Here is a 17,387-nt window from a genome sequence, read left to right on the forward strand (position 1 = left end):
TAATTTTTGCTCATTGTAGTAAAATTCTTAAATTAGAACTAAAATTTGTGTCTAATGCGAGCTATAAAATGTTTATATTATTATTAATCACTGTCTTATAAGAATTCCAGCAATGTTAATTATATTCTCCCAAGTCATTTCAGTGACATTTTATAAGAGAAAAACTTAAAGTCACTCTTAGGACAGATAAATATATAAGCACTAGACCTTGGCATCAACTGTCAAACATATCACCTCACTTCCCTCCCTTCCCCCCATCTTCCCAGCCAGTAAGCAGACCATTTCACATCCCTTAATTTTAGCTGTGTTGATTTATGAGTGTTTGTTTTAACATAATACTACAAAAAAACAATGTTTTGTTTATTCAGGAGATGAATAAAATTGCATCTGGTGAGCCTCGTCTTTTTAGTATTCTTTTGTGTTTCTCCCAAGTACAAGCTTAATTATTCCGACGACAACACGCTGAATTTTGATGAATTCAATTTTAGCACCTGTCTTGGAACCTATCTGCCCACACACACTCTTTTTGGTATCTTATCCCTATTTAATTGGTATTTAAAATTTTTTTGGTGTCATTTTAATTTATGAATCGGTCATCTTGTGCTGCTGTTGTACATATTTTGTGTTAATTTACAACACCATTTCTTACTTGGTAAATATCTGAAAAGTTATGGTCTGTCATGAATGTCTTGTCTGTCTGTTTATACAGTGTCTGTATGTACAAACCCATGACTGGGAAAAGGTTGGTTTGTCATTTGTGTTCTTTCATGATACATACTGTGTATGAAACTAAAGAAACTTGTCAAAATGATGGAGTGAGCCAGAAAGAAAAGTATTAATATAGCTACCGAAGTCTTTCCGTGCTGTGTTGTCTCCAAATATTAGCCTTTAGTCAGTCTCTCATATTTATAACTGAAAAGAAGAAAAATTCCTAACTCTATGTAAACTCTGTAATAAATTGTTCAGAACTATCGATGGGTTTAGTGATCGAAATCTTGGGTTTGGTGATCGAATTACTTGGGTTTGATGATCTATTTACTTGAGTTTGTGATTGAATAACTTGGGTTTGATTAAGATAGTCATTACTTTTAGTAAGCTCAATAACCTGATCAAACTATATGTTAAAGAGGAAAAATATGATCTTTTGGTATATTGGGGCACCTGTGTTGTCCTCCCAGCTGAGAGTGGCCACCTTTAGGAGGCAAGTAATAATACTGTACACCTTAAAAGTTAAACCACCTCAGTGTTACTTAGCTGAATGATCAAACCAAGGATTTTTGAAGCAGGTGGGGTTTAATACTGTAGTTCTCATGGTTGATCATTTTATTTAAGGAAACAAGAGCCAATTTTGTGAACGCTTGAGGTTGTGTGGTCCAAGAGCCTTATGTTGAATTATTTAGATTAAGCAAACAAAGTACAGTACATTTCAACCTCGGATATCCGGCATTTAACCATCCGGCATTTTTTTGGTGGAGTCAATTTCCAGTAAGTAATGGTAATCACATTTGAAAATCAAGAAAATCGGTTTGAATTTGGCACCTCTTCACCCGTGGTTCCATTTCTGGCTACTAGAGGTGCTGTGTGCATCCTCCTTATTGGCCAAACACACTGGGCACCTCCATTATAGTTTCGCTTATTTGAATGTTTGTGTCGGTTCTTGAGTTTGAGATGCGTATTTATAAGATTAACTCTCTGGCATCTGGAAAAAATTGTTATCCGTCACACAAAATTCCCCAAGCATTCCGGATATTCGAGGTCTTGCTGTACTCCAGACATGGTGAAAACTCTCCGGATGTAAAGAAGTATATGCTAGAGTCTTTGTATCACATTAATAATTAAATTGACAAAATTGCAAGATAATAAATTTTTTTTGCAGAAATTTAAACTAATTTCCATGTACGTATACTGTAATCACAATCATATAGTTTTAATTTGATTATGCTATAAATTATTGCACCACCAGTAACTAACGAAACTTGTTGTAACTTATCCAACCATATTCCAGTGTTTAGTTCTTAATAGTGCTCAATTTTTTTTTACATTTGTCAGCCTCACAACATTTTTATCAAATTATATCAGGCAAAGAAGGAAATTTTTGTTTGGCAAGAGGCTTCATTGACCATTAATATCTGATAGGTAAATTTTTTTTTCTTTGGACGAACTATATACAGTACAGTACTGTACAGGAATAACCCTGATTATCGCAAGGGATGTGTTCCTAAAAGTCATTGTGAAAATCAGCAACTTTCACCACATATTTTTTGAAATACAGTACTGTATACTCCTCATTAACCGAGGCTATTAGGGACCAGGATCAGGTGTATACTATAGTACCAGTAAGTCTGCGGAATAAATAAAAATTATGCTAGTTGAAAAAAAAATGCATTCCCAGTTGTAGGATGTTGAAAACAGAAACATCATAGTCTTGAAATGTCAAAAATCTGATCAATGATAAACAAGAAAAATTTGAAATTTATGGGACAGAAACAATAAAACATAATATTTTCTAATGTATAGCCACTTTTGTTGTTTCAGGTTATTCCAAAAATTTTATACTGTAAAAGTAACTTGGAGAATTGCCAATAAGCATTGTGGCAAATTGTTGGCCTCTGACAGCTGGACAATCCACAGATTATTGAAAAGATCCAAACATTAAGAAGCCTTTAAGTGAAAATACAGTACAACAAGAGCATATGAAGATTCAAAAGTCATTAAGCATTCCAGTAATACAGCATATGATTTAGAATTAGATGTTTGTACAGTACTGTATATACCACTAGACATGTACACAGGCCTTCTTAGGTTCTGTTATAAATAAACTTAAAAGAAGGTCGTTCAGATGTCTAGACGGTCCGTCCCTCATAACAATCTTCAAGAGTGAGGTGCTTCCCCTCTTGGAGTACTGTCACCCCATTATGTCCCCAAGATATGCTAGGGACTGCCAGTTGATTGAAAATGTTCAAAGGAGAGCCTGGTGCCTGCACTTTGGCATCTCAGCTATCCAGAAAGTTTAGAGTGCCTGCAACTGCTTGGCTTATACTACAGACAGGCAAGGGGAGACCTAATTGAGATGTATTAACATCTCAAAGGGCACTACGCAGTCAAGTGTCCATACCTAGAGCCAGCGGATGCCTGCCCAACAAGGGGTCACAGCTCAAGGTTGAAGAAGCCACAAGTCCAGAAAACTGTGAAGGCGAACTTTTTTGGAGTGAAAATTGTGAATTCTTGGAACAACCTGCCAGAGAGTGTTGTGACGGCACCGAGTGTGAGTTGTTTCAAGACCAGACTTGATCAACACTGGAGCAGGTTCAAATGCATTCAGGAACCAGTGCATGCCCAGTACTTGCCAATAGTGTGTAACAGAGACGTGACCGACTGCCCAATCGGCTAACGAGCCGATCACTGGTGAAGAGGATAAAAGTAAAAAAAAGTAGCCACAGATATGTCTTGCCTTTAGTTTCTTGAGAATGTGACCTGTTTACACAACTTAGTGTTGATGCTGCCACTATTTTTATCATTGAAAAGGTGATACTGTACCTATGTTTGGCTTTCTGTAACATTCCTTATAGGTGTGACAAAATCTCTTGAAATTACCCGTGATGTCAAGCATTGTATAATGAATAGTGGCTTGAAGAGTACAGTACCTATATGTAAATGTAAAACAGGTAATTATTATTTCAATATATATATTTTAAAATGAATCTCCTAGCTGTCATTATCAGCATTTGTATGAGGTATCTTTTGTTATTCTGTATTATTAAGGGAGACTTTTGAAAGATGTGTGTAGTATTTTATAGGTTTGTATTGCCATGTATTGTGAGTTGGGTGTATCTTTTTTATTTTAAGTCAAGGATACATGTGTGTGCGTGCATGCGCATGCATGCGTGTTGTGGCACCAGAAGGGTTGTGATATTAGTGCATGAAACAGTTATTATTATACATATTTGCATCATGACGACACTATTTTGTATGAGGATTACAGCCTAAGAAACAGTAGTACACCATAAAGTGAAGTATTTCTTCTCTATTGTACATATTATTCCCTTGGTTTGGTAAAGGATGTTTCAAATAGGGTACAGTTCTTTTATGACTCATCTGCCAAGAAGCCTGACACCAACTCTTACAACATGTTTCACAAAGCTCAGTACAGTATAACCTCAGATATCCAGCATTTAACCATCTGGAACTCTCAAGCAACTGGCATTTTTTTGGTGGGGTCAATTTCCAGTAAGCAATGTCTAATCACATTTAAAAAATCTAGAAAATCGGTATGAATTTAGCCGTGTTTTCCCTTTGGTTACATTTCTGGCCACTAGAGGCACTGCGTGCATCCTCCATGTTGACCAAGCACACTGGGCACCATTACAGTTCCACTTACTTGAATATTTGTACTAGTGTAACCATCATCATCGCCTCATCCATCCAGCATGCCTAAGACGGGAGCTTAAACTAAGTGCAAGTGCATTGTGCTTACTCTAAAAGTAGAAGATGGATATATGTAAGAGACTGGAGAAGGGCGAGAGTCATCATGTGTTGATGGAAGAATATATTTACTATGCCCTTTTATTCATTTTTAAGAATTTACTATGACAATTTTTTTGAGTTGGAGATGTGTATTTATTAGAGTAACTCTCAAGCATCCAGAAAAACGATTTCTGGCACACTCAGTTCCCCAAGCATAACACATATTGGAGGTCTTACTGTACATGGTTTGTGTGGTACCATTATAGATGTAGGCCTGGGCTACTTGGGGAGGAATTAACACCCTGGAATTGTGCATGTCTGAAATTTAGTGCTCAAAAATTTACTCAGACATACACACAAGGAAAAAATTGCATTGATCAAACAACAGGAGTACATTATGTTTTCTATTGTTTACTTTCTGTATACAGTATAATGTATTGGTAAATATGTGGTCTTTGTCATATCTTTGTGTTTAGGGGAATTACAGTATATGTAATGTATATACGTATTCTTTCCTGTTCGTAAGGTAAATTTACTGTATTGTGCATTTGTGACATAAATCAGATGAACTGTAGTATTATGTTGCTTGTATCTGACATGTATGGTAATACATCTTCTTAAAGTGGAAGTTGAATAACATGATTTTTAAAAGCTAAATCATGTGATATCTTAGTAAGAAACATCAAGATAGCATCAAATTTTTTATATGAGAAGGAATTTAGATGCTGATACAGTACCCCAGCTCCTCCCCGACTTACGACCTACTCGACTTACGTCCACCCGCACTTACGACCTGCCTCAGTCGTACCAAAATTTGGTCAAATTACGTATTTTCAAGTCCCAAAGTCAGTACACAGACAAAATTTTCATCTGTAATTCACTTTAAAATGGCTGGCAAGCTTAAAAAAGAGTGTTTTGTGGTGCTGAGGAGAAAAAGAGACCCCCTATTTTAGATTTTCTGTGTTATTTAAGCATTGCCGACTTATGACCATTTCGACTTACGACCTGGATGTCGGTCCCTAACCCTGTCGTAAGTTGGGGAGCAGCTGCATTTAAGTCAACATTTCAGATCACACAAAATTGTAGAGATGACAGAAGTCAAGATTATCTGTCCACAGTTTTAGCTATACAGTACTTGTACAGTCACCCACAAAAGTCCTGTCACCTCTCCTCTTTAACCATGAACCCAGAGATTCAGGCTCTTGAATCCAAAACATTCAATGCATCAGTGTCCACTGCTTTGAGTTTACGAATCTGAATTTCAGGGTTCATGGAACAACAGGAGAGGCAACAGGAATTTTGTGGGTGACTGTATTGCACAATACCTGGGTACCTCCTATCACTTTACCATCAAAATAATAGTACAGTAGTGGAAAATGGTATTTAGCAGATAACATAAGGAATTTGTCTTACACTTTGAGTGAATTAATTCTCAGGAAATGGGTTTATAGATCAGGTGGGTAGTCTTGTATAACCATGCTCATTTGGCAGCACTTTGTAATATGCTAGAAAATGTAAACATTTTACACTCTCCTTCAATTTTGTTAACTTATATTTCAGTGATATTTTTACAGCCATACTTGTAAATCATTACATCTTGTATTTCACTTGAGCAAACAGGCTGCCTTATGTTAATTTTTTTTTCTTCAAATTTATTATTCTTTTATTCAGTGTGTACTGGTGCTTAGTGCTTTGCCACATAATATTAAACAAATATACAGACATCTTCAACAGTTATTTTTTAACTTGCTTTTAGTTGTTCAATGCAAAAAATTGTAGAGTCGGTGATGATAATAGGTTCTCAGTGTTTCAGAATATTTTACATGTGAAGACTGCATTAACCCTTTAGAGGGCAAAGTATCCCTTGGGTATTTTATTTTGGCTAATGCCAGGCGATTTTATTCAGCTGAGGAGAGCCCCTGCCTGCTAAACGGTTAGAACCTGTCTCGATTAGAAGCTATCTTGTTTAATCCATTTAAGGGCAAAGTATCCCTTAGGTATTTTTTCTGGCTAGCATCTAAGAAATCTATGAATTATATAGAAGCTATTGGTAGAGAAGTTAAAGAAATAGCCTTTTTCTGTTGCAATCTTAGTGGCCTACAGAGCTGCACAAGAAACATTTGAGATGTACACTGCCAAACACATCACAGGTAGGACGTACCACTGTCTATATTCAATGATTGACAGCAGGAGACTATCACAGTAGACATTGTATCTCTTTCGAATTTACACAAATTTAGTAGCTCTCTCAAGGACTAGAGGGTCTTATTAAGTTGGATTTTGGCTCTACTGGTGTGACCGTGTGGAGCAACTTATTCAGTTCCCATTTTCATTGGTGTCTGTCACACTATCAGAAGTATCCATCAGTAGTTGTGTGACTATGCCAAAAAGGATTTTCTTTTCTTTAATTTATTCATCTGTATTATGTTTTCCAGGCATTTCATTCACAGTTAATTGGACTTGTTTGGTATTTGCTATTACAAGGTGAAGTTGTTTATGTTCAGCAGCCAGTCTTATCAGCTTCATACCATCACCTATCATTATGCAAGGTTTAATCAACATTTGTCTTTGTGTATACTGTAGTGTTGAGTAAACTGTACCAGGTAATCCAAGAAAATTTACGATGGAATCCAAGTAAAGTGGGGCTGGCAGTATTCTGAGTGCATTAAAGGGTCTTTTGGGGATTTACCAAGGTACAGTTATTGGGTCATAACTCTGACCAGTTATGGCTAGTATGTGTAAAATTTATTTGTGGGAGATTTAAAGTCTTGTCTTTATATACAAAACTCTAGGATTGATGATCACTGATATTAACCACTGCAATTATTAGGGATTATCAAAAAAGCATCAGACCAGGAATTACTTGTGGTGTTCCCACTAAATCTGACTACCAAACAAACCCCTTAATGTTGCCCAAAACAAGTAGATAAATTTACAGTACAAGTTCCAAGTACTGCCGTCACACACCCAAGAAATAAACAGAACCATGTTAGTGGCCAGAGAAGAAGTGAAATGATCTTATAATAAGTTGATTCTTTATACAGTACTCACTAATAATCATGTAATTTATGACTTGTTTGCTTGCACAGTGCCACTCCTTACAAGTAATAATGTTGACTGATATGATAATCCTCTTGGTCAATCTGAGATTTAGTGTTATTTCCTTACTAAAGCATGTGCCCTTGTAAATATTTAGTGGGACCCTCATGATTTTTGCCCTTTTCTTGGATAACTTTAAGTTTCAAGCACCATTTATTTTTAATCTTGTTTTGTGTTAGTCATGTGTATGTACAGTTGTACTTACAGTGTACAGTTCTGGGCATTAGACAAGCAAGGACTATGTTACTGATGAACAGAAGGACCAGGAATCACTTAATTAGTTCTCTCCTTTGTATGAGCTCCGAGTTGTGGTCATGATTCAGATATTAAAGGGGAAATATAAAGTCTTGAGAAGATGAGAAGAATTAATCCCATATGCAACAGAAGAATAGTTCAGCATAAAGATTACTTTACTGTTGCTACAGTTTTCCTTCAGTCCTTAATACTGTATTTAAATTTTTGAGCAGAAACTAACCTCAGCATTGATATAGGATAATTTCAAGTGGTTGAGTTATGACCACTAAAATTAAAAAGAGGCTAATGTCTTAGTTATGAGGAAAATAAGAGCTTTGGATTTAGATTAAATGGTCCTTTAAGAATGTTAGTAAAACATCAAAAATTTTCTTTCTTTCTTTCTGTCTTTCTTTCTTGCTTGAAAGAAGTTTTTCACTGGTTACAAGCTTGATGTTTAACACACCTATAAGACACTTTTTCAGCTGATGCGAGTCCAACTTCAAAGAAGTTTTTGAGGCAGATTTTTTTTTTTAACTTTAAAGTTCCCAGTTGGAAATCTGCACAAAGCACTGGAAATTTTAAATGTGATTTTAGTTCTTGGTATAAAAAAATTCTAACTCTTTTCTCTTGACAATATGTTGCTTATACAGTACAGTATTGTGACTACCAAAACCTTGAATTGGGAATCTCATTATAATAAACCAAATTAATAATAACAGACCTCCAAGAGTATCTTTTATTCAGTAATTTTATAGAGTAAGATCTTGCTACCCGACTTGATTATCACCCAGAATACATGTGTCAAGATGTTTGATGGAAGAAGTTAAATTTTGAAGCTGTGTGACTTCAGGAATCTTATTTAGAATTTTGCTTCTTAGTGTTGGGTGTAATACAGTTGTTAGTTTGACAGATCACCACCACCTCCCTTTCCACTCATCTTGCACTTCACTTACAAACCTGCATTAGCCATATATGGAGGATTTCATACTTCAGTGTCATGTGATAGCTGAGAAGACATCTACAAGTGCTGAATCCCCACCTTTATAAATTAACAAGTAATCAAGGGGTGAATTCTCATTAGTTGTGCCATGTGACCAGAGTGGGCTTGAGAAACATGAACTGTAGTTCACTTAATGACTTACAGTAATTAGCTGCACTGGTCCGAGATAACCTTGAAATTTGTACAGAACTGATTGGGTAGGAAGGCTGCATTGTGTACCTTGCTTACTGCCATATATTGTTCATTTGGGAAATACAGTACAGTACTATTCTTTATTCTCTAACTTCCCACACCTTATAGGCAATGATATGTCCTGTGTATGAGTTGTTTGGCAGTGGTATGTCTTACAGGCCTCTTGGTTGTTTCCTCAGCCATAAATTAATTCATACTTTGTTGCTCAAGTTTTGGGCCATGTTTACGATATCTGGAATGGAAATTTTCTCAGAAAATTGTTCTCAAAGCCAGAATTTTCTGGGAAATTCCGGCTTTGGGACCGATTTTCCGAGGGGCACATTTTCTGGAAATTTTTTAGAAAATTTTCCCAGTACCCGGAAATTTCCGGGGAGGAGGAATTTGTTTCCAGGTTCAAGAGATGATAATCGGGTACATTTTCCGGAAATTCTGAGAAAAATTTTCCAGCTCCCGAAAATTTCCAGAGATGGGATTTATTTTTCTGGGTTAGAGAGATGATGTAATGCATCATTCTGGAACTTCCGAGAACATTTTTCCGTTAACTGGAAAATTCCGGGATGACGGATTATTTTCCAGCTTTGAGAGAGTCGTCTCATTACCCGGAAATCTCTCATTCCCGGAAGTGCTCTGTACCAATTGTTCCGGCTTACGGAGATATCACTTGTACATGTACAGTATTCAATTTTTTTTAGACGTCTTTATTATTTCTTCTTCCCTTCAAAAGATTTATCTTTATCCTTGCTCTCTTTTTATGACATTTTCTGAGACAGGCAGCATCCTTTACATATACAAACCAGCATTAGAAGTGTTTTTACAACTTATCCTCAAGTCTGTCTTCTCATATTACATTTTCTAAGACAGTTTTCTTCCTCTCCACATTTTGTGCAGGAAGTAGTATTTGATTCACTACAGTGTCAGCCAAACCAGCATTTATAAATTCCTCTTATTATGCCTTAATTATATTTGGTTTAAGGTGTGAGGGTTCAAATTGTAACTGAAATGTTTGAGTTGGAATTGAAACACCTGAGTTGTAACTGAAACATTTGAATTGTAAGTGACATTTTTTAATTGCAGTTGAAGCATGTGAGTTAAAAGAGTGTCACAGTTAAGTTTGGGTTGGGATTGAAATACTGTATTGTACAGGGGGTCCCCGGGTTTCGAACGTGTTCTGTTACTGAAGACGTTCTTAAGTCGGATTTGTACGTAAGTCGGAACACATGCTATGTGCATACCGTACTTACAGAACAATGTTTAAGATCCCACTATATCATAGCCTAAGTCCTTATATACATCTAAGATCACTTAATTTCAGACAAAAGAAAATAGAATGACAAAATACAGTAAATGAAAGTAAAAAATAAGTCATCAGGTAAATAAAATATTTAAATTTCAAGTTTAACCCCGTTCGTATCAGCGGGCATTCGTAAGTAGGACGTTCATAAGTTGGGGACCTCCTGTAGTTGTAATGAAATATTTTTAATTGTGGGTAAAACATTCACATTATTATATAAATATTTTAATTATTATTTAAACCTTTAGGTAAGAAATGGTTGGATTTTCATTGAAATGCTTGATGATTAATATAATCATTTAGGTTTAATTTAAACTTTGGAATTGTAAATGAAACCTTTGAGCTGTGATTGAAATTCTCAAGTTTTATTTGACATGCTTGAGTTATGATTAAGATGGAATTATTATGTCACTTTGGTCTGAGTGTTGGAAATGACACACATAATAATGATGATGGTATTCCTGGAGAGAATAGTTCATGTAAATAAATGTACTGTACAACCTTCCATCAGAGTGACTTGTTTATACAGTACAATATACATTCAATATTATTTTGATTTCTTCAAAGTTAGAGTGTCTTTGTTCAATAAGAGGGAATGACATACAAAGACTGTAGCATATTATTTTATCAATTACTCTGAGAATCTTTACTATTTACTAGTATTTGGCCATGTGAGGGTCTAGATCATCCCTCTTTTGGTGTTGCTCTGGCAGTGGATGAAGAACTTGACATAGATGTGTTGTAAGGATTCTCCCTCCCTCCATCCCTCATTCTTGAGTGACTAATGAAACTCTCTAGGTCTCCAATTTTGACAACTCCATGGGTGAGCTTAAGGGTTTGATTTGTCTGTGAGTCACTAATGTACAAAAATTTTCTCTGCTTGTGGAGAACATTTTTAAAGTTGTGTCTTATGATCTATGTATGTGTATCAGATTGAAGCAGTACATGACATGTAGAATTTAGCCATATTGGTTCATTCCTTGTTTGTGTGACTTTTGACACATGATGAATACTCCATGTTCAGATTTTTTAAGTTGCACGAGGAATATTGAGATGACTGTACTGTCATTGTCAGATCTATTCAGTGAGGTGTCCCCATACTAAAGAGTGAAGGTATTTGAAGGGGGATGTTATGAAAGGTTATGTGATGTAGAAAAAATAGCAGGAAATTCCAGAGTGCTGGAGAGATAAACTTCACTGTACTGAGTAGTTATTCTTAGCAAGACTTTATTGATATGGAATGTCTGCTTGTGAATTTTAGTTAAGACTTTCAGGATATATAGAGCAGTTTTATTGTCATCCCAGGTATAACTTGTATATTGTAATAATAATGTAGCCAACCAGAAAAGACACACACCACTTAAAACAAAACAAAACCTGTTCATTGGGATTTTGAGGTGATTGTGTTTTACACCCACCTAATTACACATAACAGGATTCACTTCAATACAGCCTGCATCTGAGGCTGGATAAGGATAGGTGATTCAGATTTAAGGGACCAGTCTGTCTCTTGTGACCTGGAGACCTCTTGGTTTACACTGTATAATGTTTCAATCACATATGGTGACCTGAACAATGGACTGAGGGTCTTAGATTAATTTTTAGGCCTCACTTCCCATGACATTTAAGACAGACTTGCCCTGCAGTGAAGATATATTGAGTTTGAGGCCTGTACTGTAGTTAAGGTATTTTGGGTACAAAACTTGTCCTCTAGTGAAGGTATTTTGGGTACTTGCATAATTTTAGGTGAATTAAATGGTCGGTTCCCAGTGATAGAGGTTTGTAAGTCATTGTACAATGCTCCTTCACCTCTAATGTCTTTCTAGTCTAGTGTTGAAAGTAAATAGTGTATTATCAATTAGATTAATTTCATATTCTCAGTACTGAATGTTTTAATATGCTAATGGGAACAGATTTACAGGTAGCTTTTATACAAATGTAGGTCTGAATTCTCTAAGCCCCTCTTTCTATTTGTATTCATTTTTCTTTTTTTTATATAGTAAAATGCTATTGAGCAAAGCATGGGGTCTGTAGTATGGTATTTTAAAGTGCAATATTGTAGAAGTCAAGTAAATGAAGGCACTTATAATACAGTATTGGAATTTCCAATAATATTTGAATATAAAAAGAAATGTGTATATTTTCTCCCCATCTTTAGCGACATTCTCTTCACTAATGTTTATAAACTAGGGTCACCACAAGATGGTTAATCATTAGTTTTGCCTTGCTGAGGTTTTCATTTTGACTATAATTGACAATGAGGTCCTTCTCTGCCAGGCTTTAAATTTAATAAAATCAGTGAAATATCATGTGTCTGGCATAGACGGATTTACAGGTGATAATGAATGTAAATTTCTTCTAATTACACCAATATATTACCTAGTGTCAGCCATTACAAAAATACAGTGATTTCCAGGTAACGAGATGACTCTCTCAATGCCGGAAAAAAATCCCTCCCCCACAATTATCTGGGTAATGGAAAAATGTTCTCGGAAGTTCCAGAATGATGCATTACCGGTACTTCATCTCTCAATGCTGGAAAATAATCCCTCATCCCCGGAATCTTCCGGGTAACAGAAAAACATTCTTAGGAATTGAGCATTACATCATCTCTTGAACCCAGAAAAATATCCCCCATCTTGGAATTTTCCAGGTACCGGAAAAATTTTCTCGGAATCTCTGGAAAATGCAACTGATTTGCATCTCTCAAACCTGGAAAAAAACTCCCCCCATCCCTGGAATTTTCCGGGTACTGGGAAATTTTCTCTAAATTTTCCAAAAAATGTGCCCGGCTTTGGGAACGATTTTCCGAGAAAATTTTAATTTCGGCTATTGGAGAGTTCCGGGTTTGAGGGATTCCGGCTTAGGGAGATATTACTGTATACTGTAATCTTATTTCTTACACTTGCTGATAATACACTCATGCTAAGCTAACCAAACCAAACCTATCCCAACCCAACCTAAACCCCCACCCCCTTTCCCAGGTAGCAGTAGGATGATTAATCATCAGGTGAAATAAGCTGAGGTGCCTAATCTTTGTATGATCTATAGATTTTGGTTTAAAATTAGGTCAAGGAATGAAATAGCCTTTGACACCAAGACTCCTTCCCAAGATACAGTAACATTATTCCCAACTGGTTCATAAGATGACAAGGTCTGCCAGTGGCTACGGACTTTGCAGAAATGTGTTAATGAGTTGACAACTAGTAGACCTACTAATATGGAAGAAGAGAAGAAACGGGAACGTTCAGAGCGTAGGAACAAGATAATAGAGTTTGGAGTCCCTGAGAGCTAGTCAGAGGAAGCTGAAACGAGGAAAACACACGACAAGTTGAAATTTCAGAATACAAGTATTTGTGATGAGGCGTTGAATTTCTCGGCTCCCACTCAGGATGTGAGGAGGCTAGGGCAAAGATAGGAGGACAAGCCCTGTCCACTCAGGATCACCTTAGTGAGTGAGGGTAAGAAATGGGAAGATATTCAGCATGCAAGAAACTTAGGAACATGCTGCTTAAGGATCTGTTAACCAAAATTTAATATCTGGATTATTGCTTGTTCAAATGATTTTTAGAAAATTTTAATTACTTTTGCAATGCTAATTACTCGCCACTTATGGGTTTTCGAGGTCATTTCTTGGTGCTTGTGTATTATTCTGGATGTACTTAAATAGTTAGGCCATATTTTAGTTCTGAGAGAAAAAGTATTTTTGACCAAAAATCCCATAAGGGGTAACTCCCTCCACCTACCACATCTCTCTCCCTCCCTCCACATACCACCTCTCCCACCCTCCACATACTACCCCTCCCTCCCTCCACATACCACCTCTCCCTCCCTCCACATACTACCCTTCCCTCCCTCCACCTACCTCTTCCCTCCCTCCACATACTGCCTCCCTCCCTCCACACCACCTCTCCCTCCCTCCCTCCCTTACCACCTCTCCTCCCTCCACACCTTACCACCTCCCTCCCTCCACACATACCACCTCCCTCCCTCCACATACCACCACCCTCCATCCATCCACATACCTACTCCCTCCATCCATCCACGCCTACCCCTCACTCCCTCCTTACCACCTCTCCCTCCTCCACATACTACCCCTCCCCCTCCTTACCTCTTCCTTCCCTCCCTCCCCTCCACATACCTCTCCCTCCCTCCCTTCCCTCACCCCTCCCCTCCACATACTACCCCTCCCCTCCCCTCCACCTACCTCTTCCCTCCCTCCCTCCCACACCCACCACCTCTCCCCTCCCCTCTGCCACCTCTCCCCTCCCCTCTCCCACATACCCCTCCCTCCCTCCCACCTACCTCTTCCTTCCCTCCCCACCACCTCTCCCTCCTCCCCTCCCCCTTACCCTCTCCCCTCCCCTCCCTTACCCCTACCTCTTCTTCCCTCCCTCCCTCCCACCTACCTCTTCCTTCCCCTCCCTCCCCTCCCCACCTCCCACCCCCTCTCCCCTCCCCTCCCATATACCCCTCCCTCCCTCCCACCCTACCTCTTCCTTCCCTCCCCTCCCACACATACCACCCCTCCCCTCCCTCCACCTCCTCTTCCTTCCCTCCTCCCCTCCCCTCCCCTCCCCTCCACCTACCTCTTCCTTCCTCCCCTCCTCCCCACACCCACCTCTCCCTCCTCCACATACCCCCTCCCTCCCCTCCACCTTCACCACCTCTCCCTCCCTCCCACTCCCATACCACCTCTCCCTCCCTCCCTCCCCTTACCTCTCCCTCCCTCCCACATACCACCTCCCTCCCCTCCACATACTACCCCTCCCCTCCTCCATCCCCCTCCCCTCCCCTCCCCTCCCACACCCCCCTCCCTCCCACATACCCACCCCTCCCCTCCCCTCCACCTACCTCTTCCTTCCCCTCCCCTCCCTCCCTTCCCCACCTCTCCTTCCCTCCCTCCACATACCACCTCTTCCCTCCCACACCTTATACCTCTCCCCTCCCCTCCCCCTTACCACCTCTCCCCTCCCTCCCCTTCCCTACCTCTCCCCTCCCCTCCCCCACCACCCTCCCTCCCCTCCACCCTACCTCTTCCCTTCCCTCCCCTCCCCTCCACATATCACCTCTCCTTCCCCTCACATACCACCTCTTCACTCCCTCCATACCACCTCTCCCCTCCTCCCACATACTACCTCTCCCCTCCCTCCCACATACTACTCCTCCCTCCCTCCCACATACTACCCTCCCTCCACCTACCACCTCTCCCCCTCCACATACCACCTCTCCCTCCTCCATACTACCCCTCCCTCCCCCTCCACATACCACCTCCTCCCTCTCCACATACCACCTCCTCCACATACTACCCTCCTCCTCCACATACTACCCTCCCTCCCTCCACCCACCTCTTCCTTCCCTCCCCTCCCCCCTCCACATACCACCCTCCTCCCCCTCCACATACCCACCTCTCCCTCCCTCTCCACATACCACCTCTTCCCCCTCCTCCCCTCCACATACCACCCTCTCCCTCCACACACTCTCCCTCCACATCTTTCTTCCACATGCCATCCCTCCTCTCCCACCCTCCTCCTCCACACCACCTTCTCCCTCCCTCCACATACCACCTTCTCCCTCCACAACAACCTCTTCCCCTTCCTTCCTTCCCTCCACATACCTCTCACATACCATTCTCTCCCTCCTCACATATCACTCTTCCCTCCTCACACCACCTCCACACACCTCCTCCCTCCTCCCCTCCACACCACCTCCTCCCACCCCTCCCTCCCTCCACACCTCACCTTCCCTCCACAAATACCTCCCATCCTCCACATGCTCACATCTCCTCCCCACTCACCACCTTCCTCCTCACACCTCTCTCTCCCTCCCCATTCAAATACCCTCCCTCCCTCCATACCCTGCCCCCTCCCTCCCTCCATCCACACACCTCCCCTTCACCCACATCCCTCCACATCTTTTCTCCCCTCCACATACCATCTCCTCCACACCTCCTCCTCCCTCCACACCTCCCTCCTTCTTTCTCCCCTCCACACACTCATCCCTCCCTCCCACCTCCACAGCAACTTCCTCCTCCACACCAACCTCCTCCTCCACATCTCACCTCCTCCACATACCACCCTCCCTCCCTTGTGGAAGTGGATTATCGACTTTTGGGGAGATACTAACAGTGCCGGATTTAGACTTATGGAGGCTCATGGGCAACCTTTGTGGAGGCCCCTCATTATAACTACCCAAGAGGGTGGGTGGTGAGAAGGAGCCTAAACATCTGGGAATTTGGCGGGCGCTAAGCTTCAGGAAAAATTTTTGAAATTTGAACACTTTTGGAGAATTTTGAAGCCATATGCAGTTATATTGAGGAAATTAGAACATTGAGAAATTTTAATTAACTGTATATTTATTGATAGTGTACAAATTCCCAAAACACACACACACACAAACAAAGTGAGACATGACTGGAGTCATCTATGGTTTCAAGTCGACCTGCCCTGATATAGCTACTACTGCACATGTCAAAATTTTCAAGAGACTACAGAAAAGAATATATTATTATTTATTACAGAGAAATGATTCTTTGTTCACACATGATTATGTGTTAAAGGAATATCCTTCCTTCCTTAGGCTAGTAAGCCCTTATAATATTTATACTGTATATACTTGTCACTAATTTGCCAGATGCTTCTGGTGTCATTGAATAGGAACCTAGTGACAGCACTAGATCCCATTTCTCTATCAACGAATAAACAATTGAAATTAAAATGAATAAAAACATTGTAATATGGAGGCCACAGCCTGCCCACCTTTGCCCACTCCTGAACTGTCCTCGAACAAACATCTACTTCATCTACATTTCATCGACTTTATGAAATCTACAGAAAACCAAAATATTACCTCTGAAAGTTGTTTATCTACTGGAAAAAAATGACATCACACAAAATCGACAATCTACTTCCATAAAGTTGAATTCATTTCCCAGAAAATAGATATCTACTAAAAAGTAGATAACCAACTTCTGAAAGTAGATATTTCCCATTTTCTTTTGATACAAATTTCTGTTTTATGATAAGTAGATAACCAACTTTCCTGCAGAAATATTTCCCATTTTCTGCAATGCCAAATTTCCCGTTTTCTAAGATAATCTACTTAGGA

The sequence above is a fragment of the Homarus americanus genome, unplaced genomic scaffold, assembly GCF_018991925.1.
Source record: "Homarus americanus isolate GMGI-L3 unplaced genomic scaffold, GMGI_Hamer_2.0 scaffold57965, whole genome shotgun sequence".
NCBI classification, from domain to species: Eukaryota; Metazoa; Arthropoda; class Malacostraca; order Decapoda; family Nephropidae; genus Homarus; species Homarus americanus.